This window comes from Puma concolor, chromosome D3 (genome assembly GCF_028749965.1).
Source record: "Puma concolor isolate L17-30 chromosome D3, mPumCon1.1.hap2, whole genome shotgun sequence".
Classification (NCBI taxonomy): domain Eukaryota; kingdom Metazoa; phylum Chordata; class Mammalia; order Carnivora; family Felidae; genus Puma; species Puma concolor.
In genome coordinates this window covers 34,736,338-34,748,317 of record NC_141678.1, presented here as the reverse complement: position 1 = coordinate 34,748,317, position 11,980 = coordinate 34,736,338, and the positions used below count along the sequence as shown (strand labels likewise).

Genomic DNA, 11,980 nt, shown 5'->3' with positions numbered 1-11,980 from the left:
GGACCTGGTGTTTGTCTGCTCTTGTTTAGCCCCTTAACTTAGCTTATTTGCTGCGGAATCTTCCGTATTGGTGACTTTTGCCTTTGCGTTGCGGTTTATGTGGGGGCCGATGAGGTGTTACTCAGCTCTGGAGCGTCCTTGTATATTTTGTAGCAACGCCTGTGATGAATTGTTAGTCCGATTTTGGTGATTCCTGAGGAACAATCTAAGGGGCCCCTTGGCCCATTTCGGTACTTTAGGGAAGAGAGTTAAACTAGTTTCTTTTTAAGAATACTGAAAGTGTGTGGAGATCCAAAAGCAGCTTCCTTGCTGTCTTCGTTTAAGTGTATTGCGAATCGCCTTTTGGATGATTCCTTATCTTGTATTTCAATTTCAGCAGCTCCCATGAGAAAATTTTTGTGAAATGTGTAGCTATTCCAGTGCTTAAAACAAATGAAATCCTTCGCTGTTGTACAAGATTGAGTCCAAAGGAAAAACAATTGTTTTCCATAGGAAACGTTTTGAATAGTTTCAGGGATTTTAAAATACTGTCTTCTGGTATTATGAGAGTAATATTGTGTAACTTCTTTATTTTGTAAGCTTTGTAGTACATTTCCAAATATCTTTGAGTGGAAATGTAAGTGAGCTCCTTTTCTAGTAAGGGTTTCAAGACCACTCTTAAATATTTTGAGGGGCACTAAGTGCGTCTTATTGTAACAAGTTCATGTGTGTGGCATGCTGTCACATAGCTTTAGCTGAAAGAAAAAAAAAACACCTTTGGGGAATCATGAAATTAACTTATTTTAGGTAGACATTGTCTTTGGTTGGAGGAATTTAATGTAAATCTCTATAATCGTATATAACATATATTTTTGAGAAGTTACAAGAATTTTTGCTTTTACTTTTTGACAGGCTGAGTTTACAAAGTAAATTTCTTTTACTAGATGAGCATGTGTGTATTACCATTAGGGACTTAGAATCATTAAAAAGCCAATTTTAGGCCAGGAAATGTCTACAGTGTTTGAAGCTTTCTCCCTAGAGAAGTTGTAATGTTGCCATAGTAAGAGACTAATAATAGTGGAGAACAAGCTAAAAACAAAAAAAAACCACCTAAAACCATACACAGTAATATTCATATAGTTCACTTACTTCAGGTATTGAAGAGTTATTACTTATGATTATAGAACAGGTTCTTCTTGTGTTAGGATGAAAGTAATTCACGAGGACCATTTTTAAAAGTTTGGACATCTATAACCACTTTTTAAAATTGACTTTAAAAAAAGTGTTTCATTGAAATGTTTATAGAAACACATTCAGCTGGGCCACTTAGCAAACGCTTACTGAAAGCTTTGTGCCATCCCTAGATTTGATTAAGACTAATTCAAGTTACTAGTTTCTGTTTAGGCCTTGAGTGCTAAACAAGGTGGGGAAAGGATTTACAGATTGTAGTTTAATGGGAAAAGTATACGGTCAAACAGTAAACTGTTAGGTTTTATCTTTGCCCTTGAAGAACTCTGAGACTAGTGAGGGAGACGCAAAAGGCAGATAGGTGCTGTAACAAGAGGCAAAACTTGAATGAAGAAAGAAGCCCGCCCGTTAGGAAGCTTTCTTAGAAGAGGCTTATTTTCATTTTGGGGGGAAGGATTGGGCTAGGGAGTGGTTGTTTACTCAACCCCTGATGGGAGAGAACATGTGGCTTATACTTAAGTACCCTGTCAGTTTGCTGTGTGCTTCTGTTCTAGGGTGGGATAAAGGAGAGGATTGGGAAGGAGGAGGGATAGGATGAATTGGGAGGTGACCTTTGGTGTCATTTGATTCTTTCTTAATCTTATTCTTCTAGTCAGAGGTAAATCATTTGCTTTGATGTATTCAGTTGCACAGTTCAACACTAGGAGACTCATTTAGAATCAACAATGTATGCTTAGTTTGATAAGGCTATAAAGTCATTTCATTCTGACTTGCCCTAAATCACCTGTAAATTTTAGTTTAAGTCTATTAAAAGATAGTTTGCAAAATTCTTTATCATTTAGTAGGTTTATTCGAATTAGTTTGAACTCTACGTTTGACTAGGATGGATTCTCTTAAGTGACTCATTTAATCATTCTGAGCATAGGTGGTGAATTTTTCTGTCACATGCCTAACAATCATCTTGGTACGAATTATCAGCATTTTGCACAATTATGGAGAAACAGATACCAGTTTAATGCATTTTTTAAATACCTTTGTATCTTACTTAAAAATTTTGTTTTAGGGGCACCTGGGTGGTTCAGTCGGTTGAGCGTCCAGCCTTCGGCTCAGGTCATGATCTCGAGGTTCGTGAGTTCAAGCCCCACATCCAGACTTGATTGCTGTTAGCCTGTCGGCGCGAGCCCGCTTCCGATCCTCTGTCCCCCTCTCTCTGCCCCTCCTCTGCTTGCATTCTCCCAAAAATAAGTCAATATTAAAAAATTTTGTTTGATATGATTGTCAGTATATGAAAGTGCTTTTATAATGGTGTAACGAATTCTACAGTAGCTCTTCTGTTGCATTGGTTTAATGAAAAAGAGGTAGGTATTTTCAAATTATGTTGAAACCCTGGCAGTAATTTGACACAGAATTCAGATTTGAAATTTGATGTTAACATATGAGAGGCTATTTTTTTGGTCCTTAAATTTTTTACTATTATGAAATTTCTTCCTTTGTAGTATACATTTTGTTTTTCCTACTTACTAGTAGTTTTGGAGAAAAGTTGGAAGAAGGAAATTTAGAAAATGCTAAAATAAATTGTGAACATATTCTTCCTACTAATAATCCGAGAAAGGAAAATAGAGCAAAACTGTTGTGTTGAAGGTGGCCCGTCACAATATCATGCCAATAAAGAAAATTAAGCTTTCTGAGGACCCCAGGAACCTGTGGTGTGTCAGCCAGAGCATCTTTGAATAGCACGTTACTAAGAAGTACAAATGAGGATAGAGAGTACTTTTGCTCTTGGCAGATACTTGGCACATTTTTAGGTGTTTCGCATCAGCTCCTATTTCACAGTGGCTGCATCAGATAGATCCCTGAGGTGATTTCCCCCCTTTCCTGGGCCACGGATGACGTCTTACTACTCCATTCCTTAAAAGCTTTCAAGTAGCTCTTGATTGCCCACTGGATAAAAGTCTGATTTTTTTTTTTTTTTTTTTAGTGTGGCATTTAAGCCCTTCCATTTTGTGCTGTCTTCTCTTGTAACACCTGCTCATCTGCACACATCCATACTTTCTTGCCTGAGAAAGAAAAACCCTCCTCATATCCAAGCTTGTTTGTTCTGCTGTTTTTGTTGATTAAGGTAAAATCCCTCATGACTCACGCTTAGACCATGTTCCCTCAGATATTTTCCCTCTCATGTTTTCAATCACTGGGTTCTTCTTTTAAACATACAACTACACTTAATTTTTTCATTTTAAAAAGAAGCAAACAAAATACTTCTTTGACTCCCAACTCCTTCTGGTACATGTCCCTCCCTGTCCCTCATTTCCTTTGCAGTCAAACTTCTTGGAAAAATAGTCCATGTTCATTCACTATCTGTCCTGTATCTCACCTCCTGTTCACTGTAGTACTACTCTCTCCTCACTGCTTATTGATTGCCAGCCACATTGATCATTTCCAATTTTTATCTCTCTTTGGCACTTGACATTATCGGCATTTCCACTTTTTAAACAATTGTTTTCACTTCCATATACTTCTAATTTTCTAATTTGCTCCCTTTATTGTCTCATTTGTGGGCTTTTTAAATGCTAATGTTTCTGAGGTTCTGATTTGTTTTTTGTTTTATCTCTGTAAACTTTCCTTGTTCAGTCTCACTGTTTTGATGGCTTCTCTTTCTTTTCCTTGCTCTCTTTGCACATGTTGGTACACACTCAAATTTGTATTTTTTTTTAATGTTTATTTGTTTAATTTTGAGAGAGAGAGCGCACAAGCCAGGAAAATGGCAGAGAGAGAGAAGGAGGCAGAGAATCCAAAGCAGGCTCCAGGCTCTGAGCTGTCAGCACAGAAGCCAGACAGGGGGCTCGAACTCATGAACCCTGAGATCATGACCTGAGCTGAAGTTGGGTGCTTAACCGACTGAGCCACCCAGGTGTCCCTCAAATTTGTATTTTAAATTTTTTTTTTTTTCAACGTTTATTTATTTTTGGGACAGAGAGAGACAGAGCATGAACGGGGGAGGGGCAGAGAGAGGGAGACACAGAATCGGAAACAGGCTCCAGGCTCCGAGCCATCAGCCCAGAGCCCGACGCGGGGCTCGAACTCACGGAGTGCGAGATCGTGACCTGGCTGAAGTCGGACGCTTAACCGACTGCGCCACCCAGGCGCCCCTCAAATTTGTATTTTAATTGGGAGTTTGTTGTCAGTTTTAGAATTACTTAGTGACTATCTGGATTTGAGTTGCAACCCAGACACTTCAAACTCAGCATATCCCAAACAGGTGTTTTTTTTTTTTTGTTTGTTTTTGTTTTTTACAACCCAAGCCTGTGTGTCTTCCCATCTTTTTAATATTTTGGTGGCATCGTGATTACTCATACAGAAATACTCTGTATGTCTACTAATTAAAATCTGTATTTCTACATCCCAGGGATAATTCTTGAATCTGTACCCTTTAATGAAGCTTTATTTTTAAATTCACTTATTTTAATTTGTTTATACAATAAAGATTTGACTTTCTGCTCTATGTAGTAAGTGTTGAATAAGTGTTAGAATTACAGTTTGAGTAAAATACAATCTTTGTTTTCATGAGGCAGTTCTAATGGGAGAGATAGACACTAATTGTCTAATTAGAAGAAGGAAATGTAACTATGAAGAGGAGTGTAGTGCTCTAAAAATGTAAAAAATGGGGGCGTGTGGGTAGCTCAGCCAGTTAAGCGTCTGCCTTCGGCTCAGGTCATGATCTCACAATTCATGGGTTCGAGCCCTGCATTGGGCTCTATGCTGACAGCTCAGAGCTTGGAGCCTGCTTTGGATTCTGTGTCTCCATCTCTCTCTGCCCCTCCCCTGCTTGCGCGCTGTCTCTCTCTCTCAAAAGTGAATAAACATTAAAAAAAAAAATTAAAAAAAAGTAAAATATCTTCCTGGTCAGGGAAGACACAATTGGATTAAGATTTTCTAATATGAGTAGAAGCTATTAACCTAGGTGAAAAAGAAAGAAAAATACAGTAGAAGCAGCATGTGTTTACAAAGATCCTGTGGCAGGAGGGAACATGAAGCGTTTACTGTTACTTAACCTGTTAAAGTAATATCTCATGTTATTTACAAGCCTGAGTCAGTGTAACAGTAGTGGAGACAGCCAAGGTGAGTGTGGTGCTGGTTTGTAGGTTGACTAAAGAGTTTTGTTTTTATCCTAGCCCACTGAGAGATTTAAGTGGGTGGAATGGTAGAAATAGAGGGAATGGAGTGATAATCACATTTGTATTTAAAAAAAAGCCATAATTCTGGGGGCGCCTGGGTGGCTCAGTTGGTTAAATGTCCATGGTTTAGGCTTAGGTCATGATCTCACAGTTTCATGGGTTCCATGCTGACAGTGCTGAGCCTGCTGGGGATTCTCTGTCTTCTCTCTCTGTTCCTCCCCCATTTACACGGTCTCTGCTTCTCTCTAAATAAATAAATAAATAAACAAACAAACTTAAAAAAACATAATTCTGGTAACGTAAAGTAGTATTAGAAGGGAGATAGAGATGAATTAGTTTCCTCAGTCCAGGCAAGAGGTGACTACTTGATTTGAGGGACTGGTATTAGAGATGGTGAAAAGTTCAGGAGGATCAAGCCAGTGAAACTTGGTGGTCTATTAGATATGCTCACAGAGAGTACAGGTATCTTGGCCGTCTCTGAGATTCCTCGCTTATGTAACTGGAGGAATGGTGGTGCTGTGTGCTGAGCTAAAAAAGGAAACACTGGAGGGGCGCCTGGGTGGCTCAGTCGGTTAAGGGTCTGACTTTGGCCCAGGTCATGATCTCACAGTCCATGAGTTCGAACCCCACGTTGGGCTCTGTGCCAACAGGTCAGAGCCTGGAGCCTGCTTCAGATTCTGTGTCTCCCTCTCTCTCCCTCTGCCCCTCCCCTGCTCACGATCTGTCTCTGTCTCTCAAAAATAAATATTTTTAAAAAATTAAAAAAAAAGAAACAGTGGATATTTGAATGAGGACCACGTGCATTTTACTTGGGGTTGTGGGAGAGTGGTAGGATGAGGATCCTCATCTCATTAGGTATGTTAGATGTGTTTAGGACCCTCCAAGATATTAATGAAAAGGTAACTAGTAGGTTTTGGTTATATGGATGTGTTTTTCAGGGAGAAGTCTGGGCTTTGGGGAATTATTTCAGGTGATTATCTCTTGTCTTTTCTCTACTAGTCTGTAAACAGGCCTGCTTTTCTCTAGTGTCTCTCTCTTTAGCCATACTGCTGCTAGAACTACCCTTTGTAAAATGCAAACCTCATATTCTTGCTCCCTTGGTTAATAAAGAACCTGGCATATTTTCCCATTATGTAGATGAAAAAGTCCAGAATCCACTGCCTGCCACCCCATTTCTCTTCTACACATAGCTTTAGGTTATATGAAACCATTTTCCCAAACACTTTAAGCTGTTGCAAGACTTTGCACATGCTCTGTCCAGAATATTATTCTCCCTCATATCTGTCAAGGAGTCTCCAAGAATCTCTTCCTTTTGTGAAGTCTTGGATTCTTGCAGTCCAAGTTGGTCACTGCTTTCTTCAGGCCACTATTGAAGCCTGTGCTTATCTGTGATAATCAGCACTTACATACCACATAACACAGTATTTATATTTACGTATTTTTTCTCTCCCAAACTTTAGGTTAACTACTTGAGGATATATTTATTTCTTTTATTTTTACATCCATGGTAACAGGATCTGGCATGGGTGATTGCCCAATAAAGTTGATGTATGGATAGGACTCCAGTGGTTTCTCCTATAATTCCCATGTTTTTCGTCTTGGATCTTTTTTCTGTAGGGTTTTTCATCTGCCTTTGCAGGTAGTTGTGGTTTTAAAATTTTTTAGTTTCGGGAAAGGGATAATAAGGTATTTTGTTAAAAGCTGACTAACCATAGATTTTTTTTTTCTTTTTTGTGCTTCACCTTTTTCATTTGTGGAGTGACAGGCAGGATTAGGTGATTTCCTCGGTGTTCTGGCCCTAAGGATTTTGAATATGTGTGACATCTGAGAACAAAAAGAAAACACGATTTTTCAGTAAAGTAGACAAATAATATACAGTAAAACATTGGTTTGTGAACATAATTTGTTCCGGAAACCTGCTGTAATTCAAAGCTCTCGTATATCAAAGCAAATTTAACCATTGGCTCAGTTGTGATCATGTGATGTTCGGCATCATGTACTACTCGTATCGCAATATATCACTCATTTATCAAGTTGAAATTTATTGAAAATGTTTGCTTGTCTTGCGGAACACTTGCAGACCAAGTTACCCACAATCCAGGGTTTTATAGTGTAAGGAATTGGGAAAACTTGAGTTATACTTCAGAGTTTAATATTTTCTGATTGTCAGTATTGGTAATTTTCTTATTGGTTTACTGCATTAGTTACCTTTTATTAATTTTATATTTTAGACTGAAAGCGAGCAGGGGAGGGGTAAAGGGAGAGAGAGAGAGAATCTTCAAGCAGGCTCCACATCCAGTACAGAGGCCCAGTGTGGAACCTGTGGGGCTTGATCTCACTACATTCAGATCATGACCTGAGCTGAAATCTAGTCAGATGCATAATGGACTGAGCCACCCAGGTGCCCCTGTATTAGTTACCTTTTAATTTCCTTTAAGTAAGTCCTTCCTTTACCATGCAGAGATGTTCTGTGAAGAGAGTTTAGTAAGCACCCTTTTATTTTTTTAGACGCACTTCCTGATCTTTTTCTTATGCTTTTGTATCTTAACCTTGATAGATTCATTGAAGTCTTATCTGCCTTTCAGAGGAGAAAGTGGTTAATACAGGATGGATCCTCAACCTTAAAAAGTTGTTTTAGAAGAAAATTAAATGTAAGAAGGGAGCTATTGTATGCAAATCCTTGTTTATTATAACTGAAATGGGACACAGATTACTAGATAGAAAGTTTAAAACTTCTTATGAAAGCTTTCAAACATTCGTAAAAGCATAATGAACTTTTATATACTTAAATTTCATATACTTAAGTTTAATGATTATTAGCATTTTATATTTGTTTAGTTTTTGTTTGCTGTGTATTTTTTTTTTAATGTTTATTTTCGAGAGAGAAGGAGAGAGAGACAAATCGTGAGTGGCAGAGGGACAGAGAGAGGGAGACATAGGATCCAAAGCAGGCTCCAGGCTCTGAGGTGTCAGCACAGAGCCCTAGGTGGGGCTCGAACTCACGAACTGTGAGATCATTACCTGAGCCGAAGTTGGACACTTAACCTACTGAGCCACCCAGGCGCCCCAGCTGCTGTATAGATTCTGGATAACGACATTTCAAACCTAAATACTTGAGTTTGCTTTTCTAATAAACAGACATTTTCTTTACATAGTTGTGATGTCATTATCTTAAAACCAAAAATAATTATTTAACATCATCTAATATTTAACCTGTTGAAGATTTCCTCACTTGTATGTACTTCTATTTTTTATTTTTTAAAGTTTATTTATTTTGAGAGAGAGAAAGCGAGCAGGGTACGGACAGAAAGAGGGAGAGAAAGAGAATCCTAAGCAGGCTCTGCACTGTCAATGTATAGTCTGAAGTAGGCTCAAACTCAGGAATGGTGAGATCATGACCTCAGCTGATGCTTAAGTGTCTGAGCCACCCGGTCTCCCCCGTATGTCTGTTTTTTAGCTGGTTTGTTCAGCTTACACATTGCATTTGTTTGTCGTGTATCTGAGTCTTAATTTTAAACACTGCTTCCCCCACTTTTTTTTTTTTTTTTTTAATCATACTCTTGTTGAGAAGATCAGGTGGTTGAATTGTCAAATAGTCTAGGTATGTGTGGGATGTCTTTCCTGTAAATTTGGATTTAGATTTGAGGGCTTGATTAGATTTAGGTCAGTATTTGGTGGTAAAAATACTTCATGGATGGAATTGTGTCACATCAGGGATAGACAGTGTCTGGTTTTCCCAGTTTTAGTGATGTTGATTGGTGGTAACAGCCTTACTTCCGCATTAAAAAGTTGCATAAATATGAGCCTGTTTATGGTAATATGTGCAAGAAAAAAGATTGGAAAGAAAATGTTAGCAAGTCATTGGCTCTACTTTAGGATGTGAGTGTCTTTTGTATTTTTACTTTTCTGTTTTCCAGGACTTCTACAGTGAATTCTTTTTTTATACAGTGAACTCTTTTTTATAAGAGAGAAAAACTTAAAATTGTTTTGTTACTAGATAGCTTCGGAAGATGAGATCAGAAGGTTTTCATTTGTCCTTCCTGTAGTATTTTGTTTAATTTGTAATTAATATTTTAAGTGTTAATAGTCTGAGGTCTTAATTTTTTTTAATAATAGGGCAAGTTATAGAAGGGTAAATAGAAAACAAGTCCAATGTTTGCAACCTTCCAGTAACAGATCACAAATCAAGGTATATAAAGACAAATAGAAAACCATGATTATCTCAAAGTAGATCTTATTTATATATCTAAATCTAATTTGTAAATCATAACTATATAAATGTGTCGTTTCTTTGAGCTCTTGCTATTGGCATCAATTGATGGTCTCTTGTAAGAAGTATGACAAGTTTGTTTGGGGGTATTTACTTCTCTGAGAATGGCTTCTGTTTATAGATTCTGTTAAAGAGCCAGGTGGCTCTAAGCAGCAGATAGATTTTTAGGATCCCTCTTCCCCCAGTGTTGATTGTTTCATGGTGAGCACCTTAACCCAGGGCCAGCCAATACATATGCTGATGACTGATTAGTCAAAATTTTGATGCCGCCCCTTTAAACACACTTAGTTTAGATGCTAGGCTTTAGGTCTTTAAAGCAGGCTGATTTGTGCCACGTTTAAGCAGAAGTAACTCCGTTGAGAGAGAAGAGGGAGAGAAAAGCAGGCCAGAGATCTTGAAGTCCCAGGAACCAGTTTCTCTTGAAGGCAGCCTCTTCTTTTGAGGCCAGCTATACTTCATTTCCTGTGTCCTAGAGACTCTTTGTATCTTTATAATAAACTCTTAAGTGTGATTTTTGTTCTTCATAATAAATTCATTGATTAAACAAGATTGGACTTCATAATTTGTGAAAATATGTTCAACTTAATGATTGTCCACATACTTCACTTTATGAAAATAATCTAAAACCAGTGTCTTAAATTTTTATGGGAAAAAGATTCACATAGATGTTTTTGAAGACTTGTCATTGATATGACATAGTTTGCCTGGTTGCTTTTCACTGGCATTTGGAATGTTCTTATAACTAGAGTAATCGTGAACATTTTGTACTGTTTTCAAAATTCAGGTTTAAATGAATTAGTGTAGTTAATGTGTATTTTAGCTTTTTAAGGGTGTGATTAAATTCAGTTACCATTTTTACAAATAGATATTAACTAAAAAAGAATTAACATGAGAGGACTTTAAAATACTTAGCTTGCAATACAATTTGTTAGGTTTCTTATGGGCCTGCATTTTTACAGCTTTTATTTTGTAGCTCTGTGCTTCCATACATATCCGTGTACATACATATATCCATTTATATATATATTTACTTTAGTACTTGGATAATCTGACATGAATTGGAGTGACTACCATACTTTTAAAGGTATAGGGTATCTTTGTTTCCTGTTTAGTTGTTTTCTCTATTAAAAAAATTACCTTTATAACTTATCAGGGAAGATGAATCACTTGGTCTTGTTTGCTGAGTACTTTTCCCACTGCCAAAAACTTCAATGACAGTGAAATCCTCAGATGTGTTTTTCTGAATCTTTTCAGTTTTCCTCCAGCACGTTACAAATAAAAGATTTCATGAACAAATGAAACTAATATGTGTACATGTTTAAAAGTCCCATCTGATTATAAAATAAGTGCTTAATGTAGAGAATTGAAAAAGGATGGAAAAGTGTAAAGCAAATAAAAATTACTCAATCTTACTACCTAGAAATAATCTCTGTTAACATTTGATATATTTCTTTTTATATATTTTGTGTGTATAATTCTGCATACTTATATTCTGTATTTTTGTTAATACTACCATTTCTCATAGTACAAATATTTTCAAGAATTTTAGATCTGTAAATGGTGCTAAAAACATTTATTTTAATTTCTCTCCAAATATGCATTTTCCTTTTATTTCCTACCATCTTACTTATCTAGACTTTAAAAACTTTTCTAAACTCTTCAGATAGGGAGCACTTCTATTTTAATAAAGATGTTAAATTAAGTAGCGTGCATCCTTTATGTTTGGCCGTGAATAGAAATGTTCTCTTTCAAATAATTTTTTAGGTGTGTGTGCATCTTTTGTTTAGTAGATGGTTACACAGTAGAAGGACATAATTTGTATAAAGTTACAAATCAGAAGGATACTTCATTTCTGTGAAAAGATAATTTATTGTTTATGCTCTGCTTCCTGTTTTCAAGACACTGGGATTGTTAAAGTCAGAGTGAACAGCCTATGCATCAAAAGGTCTGAAAAAACACTTCTAAAATGTTTACAATAACTTTATGCAAAATGTTAATAAGGCTGTGAGAATTTAGAATTGAATTATCTGCCATTTTACCATGGAGTAGAAGATAGGCAGTAGGTGAAGTTGATCATAATGTCACTTTATTTTTTTTTTTAATTTTTAATTTTGAGAGAGAGAGAGTGCATGAGCAGGGGAGGGGCAGAGAGAGTGGGAGACACAGAATCCGAAGCGGGCTCCAGGCTCTGAGCTGTCAGAGCCTGATGCAGGGCTTGAACTCATGAACCGTGAGATCATGATCTGAGCCGAAGTCGGATGCTTAACCAACTGAGCCACCCTGGCGCCCCCGTAATGTTACATAATTTTAAAGCCCAGAGGAGCCTTGGAAAGTCATTCTGTCTACTAATGACCCCTGTCTACTGCAGGGG

General features: G+C 37.2%; 1 protein-coding gene and 1 long non-coding RNA gene across 3 annotated transcripts in view; both read left to right on the top strand.

The window, feature by feature from the left end:
* Positions 1-11,980, top strand: part of VAPA (VAMP associated protein A) — a 45,385-nt gene that overhangs the window by 1,189 nt on the left and 32,216 nt on the right. The gene's annotated exons all lie outside the window — the stretch shown is intronic.
* On the top strand, positions 69-10,158 carry LOC147575489 (uncharacterized). The gene is made up of 2 exons (XR_015242434.1): positions 69-4,075; positions 4,308-10,158. It is a non-coding gene; the product is annotated as an uncharacterized LOC147575489 (long non-coding RNA).